The 23,154-nt window shown below is 46.1% G+C and overlaps 1 long non-coding RNA gene across 1 annotated transcript in view; it reads right to left on the bottom strand.

The window, feature by feature from the left end:
* LOC311595649 overlaps positions 1–22,937 on the bottom strand; it is a 34,295-nt gene extending 11,358 nt beyond the window's left edge. The window contains exons 1-3 of the long non-coding RNA XR_014778523.1: positions 21,750–22,937; positions 2,422–2,601; positions 1,140–1,264 (exon numbers count right to left, since the gene is read on the bottom strand). This is a non-coding gene — a long non-coding RNA (uncharacterized lncRNA). The remainder of the gene's footprint in view (positions 1–1,139; positions 1,265–2,421; positions 2,602–21,749) is intronic.
* Positions 22,938–23,154: the final 217 nt, after the last annotated feature.

Consider the following 23,154-nt stretch of genomic DNA (forward strand, 5'->3'; position numbering starts at 1 on the left):
TGAGGGGCAACTGTGATCCTGAGAAAGGAAATGTCATCTTTAACTTTTGTCAAGTCTTATTTGGTTTCAAGCAGGCCTACAGCACAGGCAGAGAAGGCTCCTGAGAGATGGAGTTTGTCAAAGCCAGGTCTGGACTCAGACCTGAAAGCTTTCCCTACCCCCAGGAGGGGCCACAGACTCTCTGAGACACAGGTACATACACGTCCCAACAATGTTAATAGCATGGTTAGGTAAGCTCTTGTTTCTGAGTGATTGAAAAGCAACTGTTTGACCGAAAGGTTTATTTTTAAAACGTGTAGAGCAGGAGGCCTGAGAAGTGAAGAAGGGAAGCCTACCCACTCTCAGCCACATGCACCTGGCAAAGCCCCCGCCCCAAGGGACCACTCCTTCCCTGGACAGCTGGTGTGTCCCACCCCCTTCCCCAGGCCTGGCCCCCAGCCATAGACATGCTCCAAATGATGTCTATCCTAGACAGATCTTTGCAGATGCTATTTTGATAAAAACTCTAATCCCTTCCCTGCCCCTCTGCCATTAACCCTCAGCCCCCTGCCTTTGTGTTCACGAGCCTGTGTGTTTGGTGAAAGGAGGGGGCAGGAGATGGGGTAGCTTCAGAACCAGCAAACACAGGCTCCAGTTTCATGGGCTGGAACAATGCAGGGAGATGGCTGTGTGGTCTCAGCTATTGGAGACAGACAGAGGCTGTAGAGAGAGGCCACCCTATCTGGGTTTCCACTGTCTGGAAATCTAACACAAGACGGGTCTTGTGGAATATTATGAATGTACTGACCCGTTCCTCCTAGGTATAAATACAGATTTCATCTTCCATCTCCTCCTCATCTCCACCCCGCACAGAGTTGCCAGATAAATGACTCCATCACTTGTGCTGTGTGCAAATAATGGAAATAATGTGTGGGGCACTGTAAAGTGGGTGGGTAGGTAGATAGTTGATAAATGGATAGACATATTTGTTGTTGATCCAAAAATAAATTTTAGCTCATGCTATGTGAGATGGGGCAAAATTGTTAGCATTTTAACTAAATCTGGCAGCCCTGTAGCCCCTTTGACTAAATACATCTCAACCCCTGGCACATTCCATGAGAGAAGAGATGTTCTTTCATTCACATGTACTGTACAGTTACCTGAGCAGGATACTATTATACAGATGCTTATGTTTCTTAATACATATGAATATGACTTGGTGATGTAACTCAGTGGTTGCATATTTGCCTGGCGCGCAGAAGGGCCTAGGTTTCATCCTCAGTTCCTGAAACAACAAAATGTGAATTTTATTAGTGCACTGCACACACACACACAACCCTGTAAAATATGAGTTCTTTTCTTTATCTTCATTTTACTGAGTACAACAATAACGATAATGGCCTCAGCTCCCCAAACTCTTTGGTGAGCCAAACACCACACCCACTGAACCCTGCTGGCTGCTCCATTCCTTCTCTGCCTGACAGAGTGAGTTCCTAAAATTCCCACCTGCCAAGAAGGGGCATTGTCAAAGCTGGCCACAGCTGCTGACAGAAGCAACTCTTGAAGCCTCCCCTCCACCACCCTCTTGCAAATTCCACCCATTATTTCACTCTTGGAGCTTTCAAAAGCCCAGGTGTAGGGGCTTTGTCAGAGGAGAATTTAGAAGATAAATAAAGCAAAATCCCCCTTGACATCACACTCAGTTCTAGCTTTCGGAGAGCTTCTGGGATTTGCTGCTGCCCATATAAAGAGACAATAGTTATTTCTTAGTCGTGACTCCAAGACTAGGGAAAAGTTGGAGTGGGTGGTAGGCATGCTTCCATTTTTACATCAATGGGACTACTAGGCTAGTACCAGACTTGCCCGGTGGAGTTAACCTCAAAGATGGGAGCAGGCCTAGACATAAAGTAGCCAGTTAGGGGAGGGTTCATCCTCACATTTTGAGGTCAGCTGGGCTGTATGAACCCAAGAGACACAGTTTCAAACCTTCTTGGAGCTTCACTATTTCAACCTACAAAACAGTGATAATTCCTACAACACACTATCCGTGTCCGTGGATGGATAACAAGAGCAGTATGACACATCACTCTAATGCCTGGCATGTAGGAGCGGAACTCTGGCAACTGTAAACATAGACTGGTAAGAGCTTTGACATCTTCCAGGACAGCTGAGACTACCCAGAGAAACCCTGTCCCAAAAGAACAAAACACAACCACAACAACAACAACAACAACAAAAAGAACATTTGATATCTCCTAATTCCTTCTACTTTTGCCTTTAGTCCAAAATATATGTCTCAACTACTTTTGACGTTCAACCCTGTAGACGCCTCATGGACATTTCTTTCTTTCTTTTTTTTTCTTCTATCTCCCCTTTCTCCTATCCTTCCAGTTCCACACAAGCACTAGAAGGCCGTGCCTGGGGGCTGGAAAGATGACTTACTGAGTAAATTGTCTGTGATGCAAGCATGGGGACCTAAGTTGGATCCTAGGTACTCATGGTTAAAAATGGAGCTGAAGAAGCTGGATACATAGGAGCACATCTGCAATCTCAGCTCTGGAGATGCGGCTACAAGTAGATCCTTAGAGCTCATTGGCCAACCATCTAGCTGAATCAGTGACTCTGTCAAAAAGAAAGAAAAAAACCATGTGTATGCGTACAGGAGTACACGTATACCCCAGAAGAAGAACAACACCAACTACTACTGCTACCACTACTATCCCAGGCCTGGCCTGGGTTTTTTAGGTTCCCTCCACCTTGCCATCACTTCTTTGTCATATAGGTAACATGTTCCATCATCTTTTCTCTTATCATTACCTTAGCTTCCTATGGGCCCTTTTCTAGAATCACTCTGATAGTTGACCTGATAGTGATCCAACCTGAAGCCACGCTTAGTGCCAGCCATAGGGAAGAATGGTTCATAACCATGTAGTAGCCTTGGGTTGTAAGATGGAAACGTCACAGGAAGCTAGAAAAGTTCTCCAAACCCACCTTCTCAGGGGCACACTGTTTTTTAGCTGTTCACCTAAGCTGCTTTTTAAGCCAGCCACTCTCAACATTTGCCTCTGGGTGGTTAAGATACACAAAAGCTAGTCCAAGAAGATGCCATCTTGTATGGCTTGTGTCCATCTAAATATACCACTAACACTCACTGTCCTGTGTTCTGTTTATTCCACAAGTAACTAATGCATTCCAGTTGTTAGCCTTGTGCTCATGACCTTAATTCTAGCCGAAGGGACACCATGTGCACCAGGGTCAAAGACAATAATACTGTTGCTCTCTCCTTTTGGACCTGTTAGCTTTGCTCATGACCTTCCTTTCCTGGCTGAGAACTCATTCACATCCTTCCCAGACTCCCATAGCCTTTGTCCATTTACCTTCTCCATTCACTAGTGTCCTTGGTTTCCTGAATCTAGACTTACAATGAAGGCAGTTATGTTTTGTGCACCTGCCCCTCCCAACATCATGCTCCTTGAGGTCAGGGGCCACAATTGGTTAAATCTGGGGATGCATTAAACAGTCAAATGCCTGGCACACAGGAGTGCCATAAGTATTTTCTGAACTTGCTTTTGCCCTCAGAGCACTGTGCTTGTATGCTGTGTCTATATATAGATATTACACACACACATGCAGCTTATTAGTTGTGTGAGCTTAGACTAATTTGGCATTCAGATTCCAAGAGAAGACAATGGTCCCTTCCCACACAACTGTTGGGAAGAAATTAAAAGTATATACCAAATTCATAGAACAGCTCCTAATACCTAAAATCTGCTCGGAAAATATATGAAATTGAATAACAACGTCAGTATGCTGCATGCTTCTAACTGTAAGTTCCTCATTAAAAGCTGAGAGTTCTACATCTGGATCTGCAGGCAGCAGGAAGAGACTGTGAGCCACTAGGCTTGCCTTGAGCCACCCCTTAGCGTCTCATTTCCTCCATCCAGGCCACACCTACTCCAAAAGTGTCTATCTGAAAAGACACTCTGAACCTTATTATAGGCATGGCTTGCCAGGTCATGGGAAGGCCAGGCCTATGGGCCTATGGGGGGCCAATTTTATTCAAATCACTACAGATGACAAGGTTCTTTGTCCTGAAGGAATATGGCATCCTTAGCTATGTTTTCTGTCACACACCTTAGTTTGCAGGTCTGACTTTTGTAGAGTCTTAGGGCTGCAAGATGAAAGTCCTACAGGGTAATGGTAAACAAAGGATGAAGGGACAGACACCCCTGACTATGGGACAAGGCTGCACCAATCAGTTTAGAGGCCATAGGACCTTTGAGGGATACTGAATGAATATATATATATATATATATATATATATATATATATATATATATATATATATATATATTCATTTTAGAGAGAAAAAAACAGTTCTTACTTTGTAGCTTCCTGTGATAACTACCTTTTCCTTGCTTTCTCTCCTAAACAAAATTTTAGTAGACATTGACCCTAAAATCCCAAGACTAACCACCTCTTCCACCTGCCTGCACAACTGATTGAAGGAGCCAGGCCTATGGGGCACCAGCTACTACACTGCTAGGACCATCCATGAGCTTTGGAATTGGCAGCAGAGGAGCAAGCTCCTCTGGACTCCCATCCCCACAGCTGACCCTTATACCCATGGTCAGTATCTGACCCCTTGGGCACATCTAACTAGTTTCACCGGGGCCTGGCCTTCCCATGACCTGGCAAGCAATGCCTATAATAAGGTTCAGAGTGTCTTTTCAGATAGCAGCTGGGGGAGGTAATGCTGCTAGGGTCAGAGAGGACAAATAAATGGAGAGTGCTCTGGAGGAGGGGGAGGGGGAAGAGACATTGATGGACTACAACAGAGGATGCTTTTTTAAAAAAAAAAATGCCTCCCCCTCCTCCTTTGTTCCATAGAGCTCTTCCATTTAGTCCAAACACAGCTTTGGTTCCAAGGTAGCATAGGAAACTTGTGGCTTCCTGAAGGAGAAAGAAAAATGAAGTAGCGCCCCCGTCTCCCTCTCTTCTCTTTCCATTCCCCACCACTGCCAGAGAAAACCCCCTTCAAATTACTTCCCAGCATGAGCCAGGCTAAGGGCCACCAGGAGCACCCACTGTCCCCAAATGCAGCAAACACACTGTGTGTGTGTGTGTGTGTGTGTGTGTGTGTGTGTGTGTGTGTGAAGCCATTCACAGACACTCAAGGTCACCTTTCTTACACCCAATGGCACGGGCTTGTGACTGAGTCACAGTGGTCCTTGGGTCATACAATGGGTTGTACTTCGTACTCAGTGGAGAACAGATCTGAGGACTTGCAACAGGAGGGCTTGACGTTAGACAATAGGATGCAGCTAAGGGCAGAAGATGAAAAGCCTTCTTCCTGAGAGAAGAAAACAAGCCTTGGACTAAGTCTCACCTGCTATCAAACCTTGGCCCTGGGCACCTGGTGCCAACTTTTCATACTCTTGGTTATTTTAACTATGACATTTAGGCCTAAAGTCACTAATTTATATCAAGTTTGGCTTAAGGTTTGCCTATCTGTATGTGGTAAGTTATACTCAGACTTGACATGTAAATAGACTGTACCCTACTCGCCTTGGTTTCAGCCAACCTCACACAGCCAACTGTTCAGGCCATGTTCATCAAATAAGAGAGATGCCAGCTCTAAATAACATGGCCGTCTATACACTTCAGTTCTGTTTTCTGTACAACACTGTTTCTGGCTGTAAATATAGCCTATCATGTAAATATAAACATAAAATCATATAAATATAGCCTAGCATTCTGAACCACTCTGGGTCTGGACTACTACCTAAGCCCAGGACCATAAACCAATTAAGACCTGCAAAGAGCGCTTTTGCTGTGATTTTAATCTCTTGGTGCATCATGTTTCTAAAGGTCATGAGACAATAGATTTGAGTAAATTTGGGAAAGCCAGCTATGCTTTTCCTCCACTAACAGTAAAGAAGAGGAAGAGAAGGAGAGGCAACTTCAGAAGGCAGAAAGCATCAAGGGCATGCTTATAGATGGGATATAGGAGATAGGAAATTACCTATCTCAATTTATCAAATATCAACTATCTCAAACTACCCCAATAGAGAAAGAGAAGCGAGCTCAGAGGCCAAGTCATGACACAGATATGAAAGGAGAATGGGGGATAAATCCATTTGACCACTAGGCCACCAAACTGGCTCTGAGATGTGAATACACAGCACTGTAAACTGAAGACAGCAATCATTGGCAAGTCCCGAGAAGCAAACAAACTCAGGTCCCTTCCTCCAGCTATCACAGCAAGAAGGCTGCCTGCCCCTTCCTCCAAAGAAGCCCAAAGCAGAAGTGCACAGACCGTGGGGAATTCTGCAGAGACCTCACTGCGTATCCCTCACCATCCCCCTCCCAGCTCTCCACCCCTACCACCTCCCCGACTCCCCTTACCCTTCACCCTTCATGCTCTCTGCCCTGTGGAGAGCCAAGTGTTCACCTTGCACACAAAGGTTAGAGAGTTCTCTGGAAAACTGAAAGCATCCAGAGAAGAGGTCTATAGATTCTGCCATTTAAGGGCCTTCCAATGAGAGCTACCACTTGCTTCCTAATCAGCCCAAATGATCGGACCTAGAAGAAAAGCCCAACAGCCTAAAAGCCCTGCCACTAAACACACACTCCAACCCAGTCCCCTTACATTAGAAAGTCCAGGCGACATGAAGAGTGTGGACATGTACAGCTTAAATAATTATATTAAAAACACCTGTGGCTCCCTCTTGACTTCGTAAATAAAATCTCGCCAATCACTTTGAATGTTTGCAAGTTCCTGCCTTGTTGGGTCCGTCCCCATTTCAAAGTAACCACTATGACCAACTTGGTTTTCATCTTTTATTTTATTCTTTGCTTTCCTTTGTAGTTTTACCACACATGCGTGCATCTTCAAACAACCCATTGTTTCATTTTGCTTCTTTTGAAGTTTACATAAACGGAGTCACAGTGTATTTAGTCTATGGTTTGCTGCATTTGACAACGTTGTACATCCAAGGCTGAGCCACACTGAAATGTGTATTAAAATGTGATCTATTTATTGATGGATAGGACAATGTTGTATGACCATACAATGATTTATTTATTCATTCTTTGGGGGCATGGATTTTGGGTTGTTTCTTTGGCCTGTATTGTTATGAAAATAACACTTGGGTGGAGCTCATGTGTGTTTCCTACTCTCTATGCATCGTGAACTTTCTATTCTGTATACATAGAAGCTGGGGGAAAAATCTTGTCCATGTTTAACTATGTGAAATAATGTAAAAGAATTCCAATGGTGAGCTTTCCTTTTTTTTTTTTTTTTTTTTTTTTTTTTCCTACTTCACCATCTGTGGGAGAATTCCCTAAGCCTCACATTCTTGTCAACCATTATTGTTGGGTAGGTTAATTTCTGTTAGTCCTAGGGTGGAAGTGGCTCATGCTTTCAGCTTTGATTTGCATTTCTCTAATCAATACTAAAGTTGTGTGTTGTTTCAGAAGTTTACAGACCATTTACTCACTTTGGTTAGTAAAAATGCCTGTTTATTTTATCTGTTTCTGTGTGTGTTATATGTGTGTGGTATTCGCATATGTGGTGTGTGTCAGTGTGTGGTATATGCATATGTATATACGTACAATAGGCTCAAGTGGAGGCCAAAGCAGGACATCAAGCACCCTGCTTTATCACACTCTGTCACATTCCTTTAAGACAAGGTCTCTCATTGAACCTAGAGCTAGGCTATCAACCAGCAAGCACCAGCTTGCTCCTGTTTCTGCGTCCTCCCACACGCTCAGTGTCAGGGTTTTCAGTGGCCATGTCCAGATCTTTAACTGGGTGCTAGAGATTCAATGTCAGAAAAAAAAAACGGACACGCTGATCAGTGGAATAGAATCAAGGACACAGATGGAAGCCCACATACACACGGCCATCTTGATTTTTCCTGAATGTCATAGACTTTGGAGGAAAGACAGAGTAACAAGTCATGTTGGGAAGACTGCTTATCTCCATGGACAAGAGTGGAAGTTTGTCTTTTTCTCTCACCCTGAACACAAACCAATTCCAAGTGGATCAAAGATCTCAAGGTTCGTCCTGAAACACTGAAATTTGTAGCAGAATGGGTAGGGAGCGCACTCCAGGATACAGACTCAGGTAAACACATTCTGAGTGGGATGCTGGTGATAGAGGATATAAGATCAATGACCAATTGTGTGATTAAAGAGCTTCTGTGCCACAAAGGGAGTTATTAGTCAACTGAAGGGCCAGCCTATAGAATGGGACAACCTTTGCCATTTATACATATGATGGAGGACTTGTTTCTAACAAATATAAGGACCTCAAAGAAACTAAACATCTGCTGCCTGCCGATGATCCAGATGCAGCCTCTCAGCTCCTTCTCCAGCACCATGTCTGCCTGGGTGCTGCCACGCTTCCTGCCATGAGGAAAATGGACTAAACCTCTGAACTGTAATCCAGCCCCAGTTAAATGCTTTCCTTCATAACAGTTGTCCTGCTCACAGTGTCTCTTCACAGCAATAAAACCCTAACTAAGACTTATTCAAAGGGGAAGAGGCTGAGCCAACGATGTTGGGTTGCTCAAGCTATCAGAAGGCCATCTTTCTTCTTTGGTGAGCCACATACATCAGCATTCCCTGAAACTACTAGAAAGGAGCGTGTGTCCTTCACTTGTAGTACCCTATTAGCCAAGGTTTCCCTAGAGAATATCAACTCCTGGGCACTTCAAACTGGCTGAGCAGACTCCTCTGACTTCTCACTCTATAGCAAACTACCCTAAGAGTAAAGGCAGGAGAGGAGCAGTGTTCCTCGGGGACGTCATTCTCAGGCCACACCTGTGTTTAGCTGTGCACAGAAGCATGGTCAAGGCAGATGCAAGTGGAACTAGTCTGGGCAAGAAAATGAAAGAGGACCAGCATGTGGATATTCCAAGCTGGTCCACCCTCAGAATAGGTGTCACTGTCCAGCTTTCCCTGCACTCCACATACCCCCAGCATTCTTTGTGAAAGGAAATACTTATCACTCAACCACACGCCAATTCGACCTTGCTATGGCCCCACATGGCCATTCATCCCCATTGCCATCTACACTAAGGACTGTACTACAGTGAGGAAGGAGTTTACACCAACTATGTCTCTCCAGTTTAGCATCCATCAGGGATAGAATGGAAACTATGCTGAGAACAGAGGCAGGTAGGGATGACCTTCATGTGGGACAGCCTAATCTATGGGCAGCCATCTTAGACACTGTTTCTTCCATTCTGCATGAGCTCTCTCTCTCTCTCTCTCTCTCTCTCTCTCTCTCTCTCTCTCTCTCTCTCTCTCTCTCTCTCTCTCTCTCTCTCGTGTGTGTGTGTGTGTGTGTGTGTGTGTGTGCATGTGTGTGTGTGTAGATGCATGTATGAATAGATGTCTTTATGGAAGCTTCTCACTGCATTTTCTACCAGGAGGGAGGAGACTTACCAATATATCATTATCTCCGATTACCAGACTTGCCTAGTCCCTAGCCACAGAACATGCCTGTGGCAAGCATTTTTTTTTTCTTTTTCTTTCTTTTTTTTTTCAGAATACAGTGGTTCTCAGGGAAGCGTAGATGGGAAGACTAAAGGGTCCTTCCTCACTGCCTCTGTCTGATAGTTATGTGTATGCACAAGGTGCCAAAAAACTAATTAGTAACTGTAAGACTAGAGTCATTGAACCCATGGGGAAAACTTGAATCAGGTTATAAACTCATTAAAGAATGATTAATAGCACGTTAGGGATGAAAATTTTTTAATCATGTCTAATCTAGGGTTTCTCAAAATGTAGTTTATGGAGCAGCAGCACCACCACCACCAATATACAGAAACATTCATAAATGCAGAATTTTGGTCCTGGATTTTACCGAATCATAAATTCTGGGGTAGAGCCCAGGGATCTGAATTTTAATGAGTTTCCCACGTGACTGTGATGCACATTTCAGCTCAAGGCACCCTCCTAAAATGATCCTGTTGAAGTGGGAAAGAGGACATTGCTAAATCTTAGAGCACAAACAACATTGTACAAAAATGTGGGCTCTCACAAACATCCTCATTCTTCATACTTTCTCCTTCCATCTTCTGAGGAAGAGGGAAGAAAACACTTAACCTCAGCTTCCCCAAATCTAGGGGCTGAGGTTTGGATTGAACTGTTCCTTTGCACAAAGCTACTCTCTGTGCAACAGGGCTCAAGGCCCCTGCTAGGCTCTAAGAGCACACTGATAATGAACATCTCTATAGAATTTATAAATATCTGCTTATAGATGTGCTTTCTGAGTCTGATGTAAGCCCTAAAGATTTGAGAACAAGTTTGGCTACTTTGCTTCTGTTTCCTTAGCATCTGTCTAGCACATGAGAGCTCAGCAGTAAATGAAGAGGGTGGGGAGGAGAGAAAGAGGTATAGAGAGAGGAGGAAGAAGATAAGACAAGGAAAAGAAAGAGAGATGGAAGGAAAGAGAGAATAAGAAGAGAGAGTGATAGTGGTAGAGGGATGAAGGGAGGAAGGAAAATGGAACTTTCCAAAAATAAGATCTTCTACATCTGGCTGTTTTGGGTTAAAGCAAGAATTCTTAGATTTGAAAAACATACTCCCAGTGGGCAACCTGAGCCAGATATGTTCATCTAGCGAAGGAGCGCACATCTAGAGACATTTAAGCCCCACCAACCAACCTCCACCTCACCTGACAAGGCATGAATTTCCTCCAGCAGCTCCTACTCTGGAGACAGCTGACCTTAGAACCTTGGGGAGGGAACTGGGAGGTGTGGAGAGTGGGGAAGGCAGACTAGTCAGCAACTCCTGAGAGACAGTCTCGAGGAAGTTGATGTGCGTCCGAGTCATGCATACTCTTTGAAGCTACCGGGGTCGGGGGACGGCATGGGCACTGATCTCAGAGATCTGTGTGCAGACGGAATTCTTTATTATACGGAATCTTAGTGGCCACGCTGACACCACACACAGCTACGAATGTGTCTCAGAACAGAGGAATCTCTGGAGAATTTAAGAAGTAGCCACGGTTTCTTGGATTCGGACATGGAAAAGATGTTAGCTGATACACCATGATGCAACAGGGTTTGATATTTCAGAAAGTCCAGATGGGAAAAAGGCACCTCTGTTCCAGGAGAGGAGATGAGAACAGGGGAAGCTGATAAAACCCAGAAGAGAAGGTAGTGTTTAGATTGACATAATCCCAGCCAAGATAACAGGAAGATGTACCCAAATGTCCCTAAAGGGGGGCAGTGACACCATCGTCTCTCACCCCACCCATTCCCTTTCCCCGGTAACCAGGAAATGGCATCATGGAAGACAACCTAATGTCCTCATGTCTGTAGCCTTGGGACTTTCCTAAATGAAGAGAGAATTTTTATTTCTGGAATTTTAAAAAATCTTTGTCTTGGATGTCTTCCCCAGACCCAGCTTCCAAGTTGGAGTGGAGAATAAATGAAAGTCAGAATTTGCTGAAGGTGAGAGGATGGATTTAGTGACCCCTAAAGGACCCCATCAACAGAGGTAACTCTAAAAGATACAGGAGATGGTGTGGGGACCAAAACCAAGCAGTGGGTCTGAAAAGTTCACACAGGGACGTTGGGAGGACATTAGAAGTGCTTCTGGAGCAGATAATTATGGGAGGCCTGCTAGCCTGTCATACACTGTGCTAAGCCACTCTCCTCTAATGGCCACCATGAACTGGCTAACAGGTAGGTAGACACTCGGTCCAATGTTGCCAATGGACCTGACCCTGTCAGCAAACATTTCTAGGCACTATTAAATATACTCTTCTCATAAACCCCCTTGTTAGTACCAAATGAGTATTTGTGATACAAGGAGGGTAACCGACATGCCCTGCGTGCTTCTGGTATAAACTATAATGCTGGGACAGAAAGCCTGTGTTTCTATCATACGGCACCAAGAGGCAGTATTAGTGCTGTGGTCCAGTTCACAAAGAAAAATAAAGACAAGGTGATAAGATGCCAGAGGAGGAGGACAAGCCTTTCCTCATACCAAAGCTCAATACTGAAGGATGGTAGGCAAATACCAAGAAAACCATTAAAGGATGAGCCAGCTAAGAGCTAAATGTCTCTCTTCCTCCCGTCTCTTCTCCCCATCCAACACACGTGTGCCCGCACATACATTAGTTATGTTTCTAAAGGAAACCCTGATTCATTCACCTATCAAGAACACAGCACAACATGTGTATCTTACAATACTGGAGGAAGTAAATGCACCAACAATGGCATTGAGCAATGTCTTTCATGCAGGTTAAATGGTAGCACACTCACAGTGGCAGGAGGATGCCAAGTTTCGCCTCAACTTCACCCTCACGAGAAAACCTCAGGGTTGGTGGCATAGGAGGTTACTTGTCAACATCCTTTTCTGACCCCCAGGGAAGGCAGAAGATGTGCACCCCCATTGTATACCCCAGGACAGGAGCGACAGGGGTGGTCATGGCTTTGTGCACTCGGGCTCTGTGTCCAAAAGGAGAGAGTTGCATAGTTAACTTCTCTGCTGCAAATGAGACCTACCTCTACACCCAGGCAGGAAGCCAGTGTCAACCTGTGCCTGGAACATGGATTAACGGCATCCAGAGGACATGGATGTCATTAATCCACATTCCTAGCATCTCGTTTCTGCTTCCCTTCAGCCACACACCCTGAGGAATTCGCCAGTGAATAAGAGACCAGAGTGGTTTTCACTCAGAGGGGACTCTGATATGGCCAGCATGCCAGTTTTTAAAAATTAGGAAAGTTCGAATTTAAATCTGGTTTCCAGCTTCTCTGGAGAAAAAAAAAAAAACCAAACAAACATGAAGCACACTCTGCCCCACGTTTTGGCATGTTGGTAACTAAGCTGGACCAAGGCAGACAGGGCAATACTTTATCTGCTGATTCTCTCTGTCCCTTGGAATTCTGTGGTGGCCCACTTCTATTATCTACTTTATGTCTTACGGAAGCTTGCCCTGTACAGTCCTGAACTCTCAACCTTGTGGAAGAAAACCCTTGTCTATTCATCTGGGGTGCTCAGTAAAACTCTATACGGTGTCTGGAACACTCAAAACACCCTCTTTCTAAGTGGGTGAAGTACAGGATTCCGCCATATCTAGCTCAAGTGACAATGCGATTCCTACCGTTGGAAAGCAGAGTCAGAGTCTAGCTACCAACAAGAAAGGAACAACTCAGAGGCCGCTCTGAGGGGACAACTCAGTCTGAGAGTTGGGCGCTCAGAGTGAAAGCGTGGGGGGAGGGGAGGGGGGTTGTCAGGGCCAGGAATGTCCCCTGGACAATTTCAGTTGACAGCTTGGGCGTAGCTGGAGAAGGAAGGAGCCAGAGTGTGCGGCTATGCCTTAAAGCTACACAGTAGAGAATGCCGAATGTTCTGTGGGGGCCCCTAAGGCCCAGGCTGGAGGCAGGGAAAGAACTAGAGTGACTGCAGAAGCTAGTTCAAAAGGGAGAAACGGTGGAACAAACACCAGACATGCTGCTCGCCAGTCTCTGTTTCACTTCTGGGTTTGCTACCAGCCCTGTGTTCTCCATAGAGAAGTTCAGTGGGTTTCTAGAAGATAATTCAGAAGAATAGTCCTTCCTTTATCAGAATGGACCCTCTCCCCTGCCTCCCCCTCTTGTCTTACCCCCCCACCCCCCACTGCACCAATGCCCTCTCCCCTCTCTTCTAAACACACTAGCTCACAATGCCCACATAGCCACTGTGGACCTCAAGAATTACAACAGAAACCTCTAGAACCCACAAGAACCTGGGATACATCGTTCCCACTCCTTCCTTTCAACCATGAACCAACTAAGGCCAAAGAGGAACTCACCCACGGTTGCAGAGCTGACCAGAGAGGGAGGAAGAATCAAAATTCAGGTTTTAACAAGGGTACTGTGGTGTAGATCTGTAATCCCAGCACTTGGGAGGTGGAGGCAGGAAGGTCAGGAGTTCAAGGTCAACCATGACTACATCACAGTGAGTTTGAGGTTAGCCTAAGCTACATATAACCCCGGTTCTAAGTTAAATGCATAAACAACGCAGGTTTTAGATTTCCAGATAAAATTTGGCATGCTCAATAAAGGCACAGCTCTGCTGTCAGGCAAATCAAATCCCCTGCCAGGACCAATTAGCTCAGTGGCTTTGAGCAAAGGATTGGAGTAAATTAAAAAAAAAATCATTTATGGAGCATGTCATTGCGCCAGATGCTGAACTTTGTTAAGCCAGCTGCATGAAGAGGTTAGTGCATGGGTACTTTGTAAATTTTAGCATCACTGGAGGTATCAGGCCACTCCTGGGTTCCCCAAATGTTTCACAATTGTCTAATTGGCCACCTGTAACTATTGAAATTCAAATTAGTAGAACCATATAAAATGAACAGTTCAGTTCTCTTTTTCTTTTTTCCTTTTGGTTTTTCGGACAGGATTTCTCTGTATAGCCTTGGCTGTCTTGGACTCACTTTGTAGACCAGGCTGGCCTCGAACTCACAGAGATCCACCTGCCTCTGCCTCCCAAGTGCTAGAACTACAGGCAGGTGTGTGCCACCACACCCAGCAACATCTCAGTTCTTTGGAGGCTCTTGCTCTGAGGAACTTTCAAGGGCACAGTGGCTACCTGTGGTTACCGTATAGGCCAGTCTCAATCTGCACCATGGCCACCAGAGTAGAATACGCAACAGTCAGTGATTTGGGGGTCTTGAGGAATGGGGGGGGTGGCGGCAGAAGAATCTGAGTAAATTTAAGCTGCTTCTCTTTGGGCTGCTCTGAACGATCCCCTCTCTGCTTCTCCCCCTCTGAGATGTCTCTGGGCCTCTTGATATGGATTGGAAATGATAAACTCCTGACTGAAAAACCCAGCAACTTCTCCCACTGCAGCAGGGATTGTGTATGTCTGAGTGCTGCCTGCTGGCCAGACCTCTTCAGGACCATGGCCCCTATAGAAAAGATGAAGCATCTAGTGAACGCACCATTCCTCCACCCAGGACCCTGACAGCAAGAGTGTTCAACGGGAAAAGAATGCAGAACAAAATGGGCATTGAGGCATTCCCATCCCACAGTAATGATGATGACAGCCATGTGCAGGGTGAGATCATTGGCCTGCTAAGTGGCCCCAGAGCACTGGATCTTCAACCTGGGCCTTTTCATGGCAGATGACCTACCCAAGACCTGGCTGACTTTGGGCCACACAGCTCCAAGTTCACAGTCCTTTTTCTCCCTGCACCGAGCAAGGCCAATCAGTGGTGTTAAACTGGGGTCTACACTCTCAGCAGGGAGAGATCCAGCAGCCTGTGGCTCTCTGTGCAGAAGTGTGTGATGCCAGGAAGCTGATGCCTGTGCCCCTCCCGTGTTGACACTGTAGCCGGGAAAAGGCTCCGCCCCCTGACGTGGACCCCCTCCCTCTTCTAGGGGTAGCCAGAAGGCCGCTTTCATTGCCAAGCACAGTGGCTAAGAGAGAATAAAGGAAGGGGAGTAGGAGGCAGTTGAGGAGAAAGAAAAGTAGGAGGGAAGTGAGAGAGAGGAAAGAGCCAAGAAGTCCCATGAATGATGAAGAGTTAGGGAAGAGAGGGAGAGAGAAGCCTCAGAACAGAATGTCCCAACCAGCAATGGGTGACATGTCTGCGCAGCTGGTCTCCAGCTCCCCTCCAAGCCCAGTCTCCTGCCATCTGCTTGGCCAGCTCTTCTTGGTGGCAGCTGGTCAATAGGACCCAGCAGAGACCATGCTAGAAGCTTGGGGAAAGTGGGTCGGAGGGGAGAGATGGCAGAGAGGCGGGCACAGCAGGTTTGCTTTCTTTCCTCCCCCAAGCCCTCGAGTGCTCCTTGACATTCCTTCCTGCCAGAGGCTGAGGGACTGAGAGGTAGTGTCCCTCAGAGCAGGGAGGGGAGGACACTCTCTGCCCATAGCAAGAACTGTTCCTACCCTACCCTAGAAAACGTGGATCAGCATCTAGCAAGGGTAGAAAGGCATGTTGGTGGGAAGAGGAGCAGAGATACAATCTGGGTTCTATTTAACACATAAAGATGGGCCCTGAATCCACCATAGTAAAGCACCCACCCCACCCCACCCCCACCCCCTGCCAGGCCATCCTATCATGATGATGCCTTGGCTCATGTGTTAATGGTATTTCCACATGGCCTGTGCCTTGCAGCCTTCTCTGATACCCAAGTCTTTCCATACCTCAGCAGACAATGGGGACGACCCAAGTGGTGACTTCTCCAACCCTTCCCAGCTGTGAGATTCAGAAGAAGACCAGCGAAAAGCCATTTCGTTCCGAGATTCCAGGCCAAGGAATTAAGCATCTCGAGTCTCAGCCTCCGCCGCCCCCGCAGCTCTCCTTGCCCATGGTCTCTCCTAAATGAGCACCAGATGAAACCAGCACAGAGGGCCCGGCTCCCTAATAGAATCAATCTGACAGGGTCTCAGCCTTCTTCCATCTTTTCTTAGAGCCTGTGTCTTTTCTGCTAAAATTGGGCAGCACTTTATTTCTCTAAATCACCCTTTCAGACTACCTATTTAAACTGATTTCTATAGGCCTTTGGGATCTTTATCTCTCAGGGCTATTTTGAAATTGAGGCTACAAGGTAACGTGTTGTTGTTGTTGTTGTTGTTGTTGTTGTTGTTGTTGTTGTTACCAGTGTTATGGGATTTACAAACCTATGAATTCGAAGTCTCCCTGTCTACCAATGGCTTCCAATTACCACGCCCTGGGAAGGACAGGCTGATGAAAACCATCACACAGAACCATTCTCGCTCCCCTGAAGTGGCCAAGGCTGTGCGTATGCTCAATGCGGAGCCACCGTTGGCACTTTCCAAACAAATTCACAGCTCAATTGTGCTGCCTGGACGGTTCCAAATTCCTCCTACTGAGCCTGATTTCCCTCCTATTTTTTTCCCTTAATTATTAAAAACACAGGCCATCTGCCATTCCAGGAGGAGGAGGAGATGGCCAGAGGGCCATAAACAGATCCTGTGTGATGCCAGGCTCGTGATGTCTACCTCTGCCAGGCAGCCTCCATCATCCCATCTAGAAAATGACTGGAAGATTTTTGCTACTCTTCCCTGTGGAGGGTTTCTGCCTCTTCTCAGAAGAAAATCAATTTAAAAGGATAAATACAAAGTGCACACAGCTAGGAGCAAGGGGTCAGAATGGGTTAGGAGGAAAGATGTCATCAAGAGAATCCCAGAGAAGTCATCCTACCCCCACCTTCTTCCCTCTCCCACCCTTGGAAAATCTGGCTTTTGTATGGCTTCCAGTCCCTGCTGACTCTGAAAATTCAGAGATCAGATTTCCATATTAAAGACTTCCACACTTTCTGGCTCGTTGGCATATTCGTTTGTCTGAACATCAATAACCCAGGATTAGAATCCAGTGATTTGAGTGCATCCAAAATTTACACTCCCTGTGAGTTCTAGAGCACCATGGGAAATAAAGAAGAGTCGCCTTGACTCAAAGGCATAGTTGATGGCAAGGCTAGCTTTACATGGGCATCTGAAAACTCGCAGGGGAAACATTTAGTCTCCTACAAAAAGTAAGACAATGTAATTAGTAGTAGACACAGGCTCTCCGCCTTCCTCTAGGGCTATCAGCGTATAGAGAACATTCCTGGTTTCATACCTTACTTGGTTTGCCTGTATGTGTGTGTGTGTGTGTGTGTGTGTGTGTGTGTGTGTGCGCGCGCGCGCTGTTCCTGTTCAGTTTCCTCAGTATTGGGAGTATAAATACATATATATGTTTACGTGGATTTGGAGGATCCAAACACAGGTCTTCATGCATGCATGGTAAGAGCCATACCAAATGCAGGATCTCCCTGGATCCACACCCTCACTGGATTACAACAGAATACTAGATTCCTACTTTACAGCACTGTGACCTTAGTCAGCTTACTTACTTTTTTAGCTTCTGAACTATGCTTTAATTTCTTTGTACACTTTAACTTATTTTTTGATAAAATGGGTATAATTATAACACTTTTATCACAGAGTTGCTAGAATTATCTAATGAGTTAGTACATACAAGGCTTTCACAACAAGGCCAGGTATGCATGTAATGCTGCCATACCTGCAACTAGCTTGAACAAGATCCACTTCCTGGGATGGGTCCCTTCCATCTTGCACCCCAGTAGGACTCCCTTATTGTTCTGTCCTGCATCTGGACACGGGACACCACTCTCCAGAGTCTGTATGCTGTCTTTAGAGGTGCAGATGGAGGAAGGAATTATGGCACGGGAAGCCAAATGGCCAGAAGCTCTGACAAGAAGATAGTACAGTGGAGGCTGAGAGCTTTAAACTCTTCACAGAGAAGGAAAGGAGTCATCAACTAAAACCATAGCTCAGTGGGAGAGGATTTGCCCAGCATGCATAAGGGCTTGAGTTGCATCCCCAGGACATCTTTAATTAGTTAATTGATTGATTGATTGATTAATACAATTTTTTAAAGCCTAGCAGATTAAAAGGGGGAAAAAACACATGGCTAGACGGATCTGTTGTACAGCGGCTGACTACAGTTGAGGTGTAGATCTAGCCCCAGTCCACTGCCCATGCCCTAGAATCTGTCCTGGCCTTAAAGACTTGCTCAGTCCACAAAATGTGGCAAAAGTACAAATAAGGAACTTCAAGTCTTCTAAAGCCTTTCCTCTCTGGAGACTCTGCAATACTCTTTTTACCTGGTAGCCCAAGGCTGTGACAAAGCATATCCAAGACCTACTAGGGCCCAATAAGCAATGTCATTATAAGAGAAAGGGGAGAACGATTTGATAGTGACCAGAGAAATAAGAAAGGAACCCACGTAATAACAAAAGCAGAGGTGGGGGTGCTACAGGACAAGGCTCGCCACAGGTTGTCAGAGCCACTAAATGCTTGGAAGAGGCAAGAAAGAATTCTCTTCCTTTCAGATTCCTTTACTTGCTCGCCCATGAAGTCACAACTGTCCGGTCTCCCTGACCCTTACACTATCCATGCCTTCCCATCCATCTCTTGTCTCTTGCTCCCAGGTGCTCTGCTCTGTCTGTCCATTTTGCGTCTCATGTTCACACATGGTCTGATGAAGGATGTAGCCTGTGTCACCCCATCTCCCCCAGCCACCTGTTCCATCACCACAAAATGTTATTTATTACCAGTCTAACCAACTTCATTTAAGGGACAAACTCCAGCCCTCATCCTCTTCCTGCCTCTTCAATCTGAGGTGAAGACATCTGGAAACCAGTTTAATAAGGTGGCTGACAGGCAGCTAGTTCCTGGAGCTTCTCAGGGGAGCCCCGGGGAGCCATTCCACAGAGGAAGCCGGAAGAAGCGGGGCTAATGGACTGCAGGTCTCAAGGAGAATCCATTTGGCTGCTCCCGGCTCGGAAAGGGCTCCCCCCACCCCGAACTCACAGGAGGGAACTGCACCTGCACAGAGGAAAGGAGGGGGAGCAGCTCCCTACCAAAGGTCCTGGGCTCCCTTCCTGCTGAGCCCTCCACTCATGTGACCTTGGGGAAAACACTAGAACCTGCTAAGTCTCCGTCACTCAAAGACAAATTGGCCCACATGGGTTCTCAGACCTCTCTCTAGTATTCTAGAATCCTAGGATTGACCAAAACCACCTGGTCAGACACAAACGGAAAGAAAAAGCCAGCTACGGCCTGTCAAATTTCCCATTGACAGGGACTCTGAGTTTTATGTATTGTCTTGGGACATAAAGATAAGTAAGGTAACTCACATGTTAGAAGGAAAGATGAAACATGTGTACAGATCATTGCAAAGTCTCTCATCAGAGCACACAGCTATAAAGCTTTTTTGGGGGGAAAAAAAGCCAGTTAGCCCAGCAGGACTGACAAGCTTCCATGCAAAATGCAGCAAGAGACACGCATGGCCAGATACAGTGACGTCACTAGCTCTGGCAGGAGGGTAGTTTTGCCCACTCTGATGCCTACAGAAACTGAGGTGCAGATTCCTCACAAAGCAGGGTAGAGTAAAAGGAAGCTTCTTGGAGGAAGAAAACTTTGAATGTCACTCCGAAGTATTTTTTTCATGGAAAGAAGATGGTGTGGACTGTCTGGGCCTGATGAAAAGGAAAAACACAGGACCCCATGTCCTGACACTGCAGAGGATGAAACCAAGCCCAGGAGTTGTCCCCCAGCACTGCAGGGGTCCCGTGAGTGAAATCACCTCACAGGGGGGAAGCTGTTGGGTGCCTCATGATGTGGGTTCTCCATCAACATGCGGGTCACATGGGCATGTGCCTAGATAACCATTCACCAAGCTATGTGATTTATTTCAGTTCATTTCAGTTTGATCTCATGAGAAGGTGAACACATAAAATATTGAAATTAAGAAAAGAAGCCAAAGGCCAGTTCTAAACACAGCAAAGTCCACATCCTTCCTCCAGGACCACCACTTCCCTGGCTCTACCAATACATTTTATATCCCTCAAAAGAAGACATGGTTCAGAGAATCCTCCTTGCCAGGCCATGCTCGGGAACTCGCATTACCCTTTCTCTACCCTAGTGAGCCACCCCCCACCAAGAGCCTATGCCACTATGCCTGGGGTTCCCCCCTGTCCTGGTGACTGGGAGACAGCCTCTATCCCCTGTCTCAAGTTAACTAGAGAAGCAAGAAGGTATGTGTCCTGGGTTGAATCCTGTCCCCGCCCCCTTCCACCCCAAATTAACAACCACTTGGAGCTAAAGACAAAAGTCTAGGGAGGGAAAGTCTGAGATAAACCTTGTGGAGATTTGGGGGAGATACGGCTCTCCAGACAGCAAAGGTCACCAGGTCATTAAAAGCATCCACTCCCAGCTTTCTACATGGAAAGCAGGTATTTTATCTCCTCCATTGAGGAGGCACCCCTGCGTGATTAACATCCCTGGTTTCTCCAGTGTTTTTCTGTGAGCACGGGGACTGCATGCCCTCTACGACAGGCAGGCCACCACTCCCACCTGGTTTTTAAGTTGGTATTCATACTAGGAAGGGTTCTATCCACTGAGCCATCTCCCCAAGCCATGGGGACAATATTATTCTGCAATGTCAGCCAAGAGTGAATCAGCCAACACCTGTGAGGTGTTGAGCCTGTGTGGCACACACATGGTGCCCAGTGCTTAACAGAACTGATCCAGTCTCTTTCCTAAAGGTTTAGAGATTTGAGAATGACTTTGTCACTGTGGCCATCTCCTACCTCACCAACACTCTGCCATGTGCCAGGATCAGTCTCGGGACTAGGGTATTTAAAACTATGCTGGGACAGTCCTATCCCTAGAGTAGTGGGTGAACAATCACAGGAGTAGGTGGAAAACAAAAGAAGAACTGCAGTCCTGCACAGCTTTGGGGACCAGGGATGTGTGAGCTGCCAACCCTATACAGCGACATTAACTTAAAGAGACCTCTCTCTACCCTCAGCATCCCCACAGTTGCAGCCACAGATGTTGCAAGCAAAACTAGAAATGAATTCTTTCTGGCTTGAGGGATTTGCATATGGTTTGTGTAAAGCTAGTTAAGTTAATTTTTTTTTTAAGGCTTCCTTTTCTACTTCAGTAAATTTACTTTATAGGAAATTTTATGTTACACCACCATCCACCTGTGAGCCAATCCATTCAACCACCTGTTTTTGGTTTTGTTTTGTTTTGTTTTTAAACAGTTTTATCGTATTGTCCATTGCTGTCTATAAGTTATGGAGGCCGAGTTAAATAACCACAATCAAAGTCTTACGACTCACCTGTCTAGCCCGAACTATTTACTAGCAGTTCTATGCAGGAAAAAAAAAAATCTAGCCAATCCCCAGAATGTAGTCAAAGCCAGCTCCACTTACCATAATCAGATGGGAAAAGGGCACAATTAGTATCTGGAAAATAAAACAGGATTCAATCCTAACTGGGTTCTATTACTTCCACTCGAAAGTATTGCGCTTCCTACTCAGGCATTCGTGTTCTGCCAAGCGCTTGCTGAAGACTCCTGCAGCTCGTTGGATGTGGCAGCAAAGAAGCAGAAAGTTTTCCTGATTCCGTAGCATTCGCATTCTTGGGAGGATTGGCGAGCACTAGAAAATGAAGTGTCTGTGCCTGTCTTTGCTTCTCATTGCACTGGAAAAGAACAAAGGGCATCTTGGGGTGGCTGAGTATTGCTTTTAAAAAGGATGGGTGAGGGGGCCCTCGTGGCCAGCATCTCAAGGACGGTTTGCCTTAGACATTAGTGTGGGCACAGAGTCCAGCACTCCTGGTGAAGGAAACAACAAGTACAAAGGTCTTGAGACAAGACCAGTTTGATGTGATTTCTGTAGGCTGCTGGTGCTAGTAGAAAGTTTTCCCTATCTCCCCACCAGTCAATACGCTAGACAGTTGATGACTTGATTTCACCAGCACTTGTTGTGGAAGGCTGTGTATCCGCTTTAGTGGCCTTTTCTCTATTAAGCTGGTGCGTAATTGCCTCAGGCTTTGGGAAGAGCCATGAAGAAGAGTAGGGTGTCTCCTTTGGGCCCCTGGGTTCTCTGCAAGCTAAGCTAGAATTCAGATATATAAAGTTTCTGAGGGATCCACGGCAATCAAGAAGTTCGTAGAAGCAGGCCTGTGCCAAGGGCACCAGGGTTCAGTGGGGGTGGGGGGAGTGTTGGTTATGATATGATGGGGTGTGGCAAATGCTTGGCCACACTAGTAATGAGCCCTAAGGTAGTGGTGCTGGTCAGCCAGCTACCTCTTGGCTCTGACAAAAGTCAATTAGAACTGTTCAGCCCCAAACACTCTGCCACTGGAAATGGGCTGCCCTGAGGAGGACGGGACGTTGAACAAGGTAGCTTTGTAGCTGGGCTTGACCATGAAGACACGACAGCTAGAGAAGGTCTACACAGCAGCTATCATCAAGGCTTCCCTGGGCAGTACCATGACTCAGCATGTCCAAAGGTGAGAAAGGTCTTCCTGAGGGTGCCATCCATCTGCTGCCCTGACTCCTGGTCCATCAGTCACTCTTATTTCTTCTTGGAGACTTGCATCCAGGAGCTTAGAAGAGTGAGAAAGTACCTTAGGAGAGGCAAAACCCAGCTAAGCCCTCAGCCCTCAGACGCGGTGACCGCCTAACTCAAAGCTTTTCCTCTCTAGACTCAAAGACAGGAAATCATCAGAACTCAGTAAATAAATGGGTTAAGAAATACACTAACCATTTGGAGTCAAACCCAGTAGCTCACATCTGTTGTCCCAGTACTTGGCAAGCTGAGGCAAGAGGAC

The sequence above is a fragment of the Acomys minous genome (assembly GCF_964271855.1).
Source record: "Acomys minous genome assembly, chromosome: 4".
NCBI lineage: Eukaryota > Metazoa > Chordata > Mammalia > Rodentia > Muridae > Acomys > Acomys minous.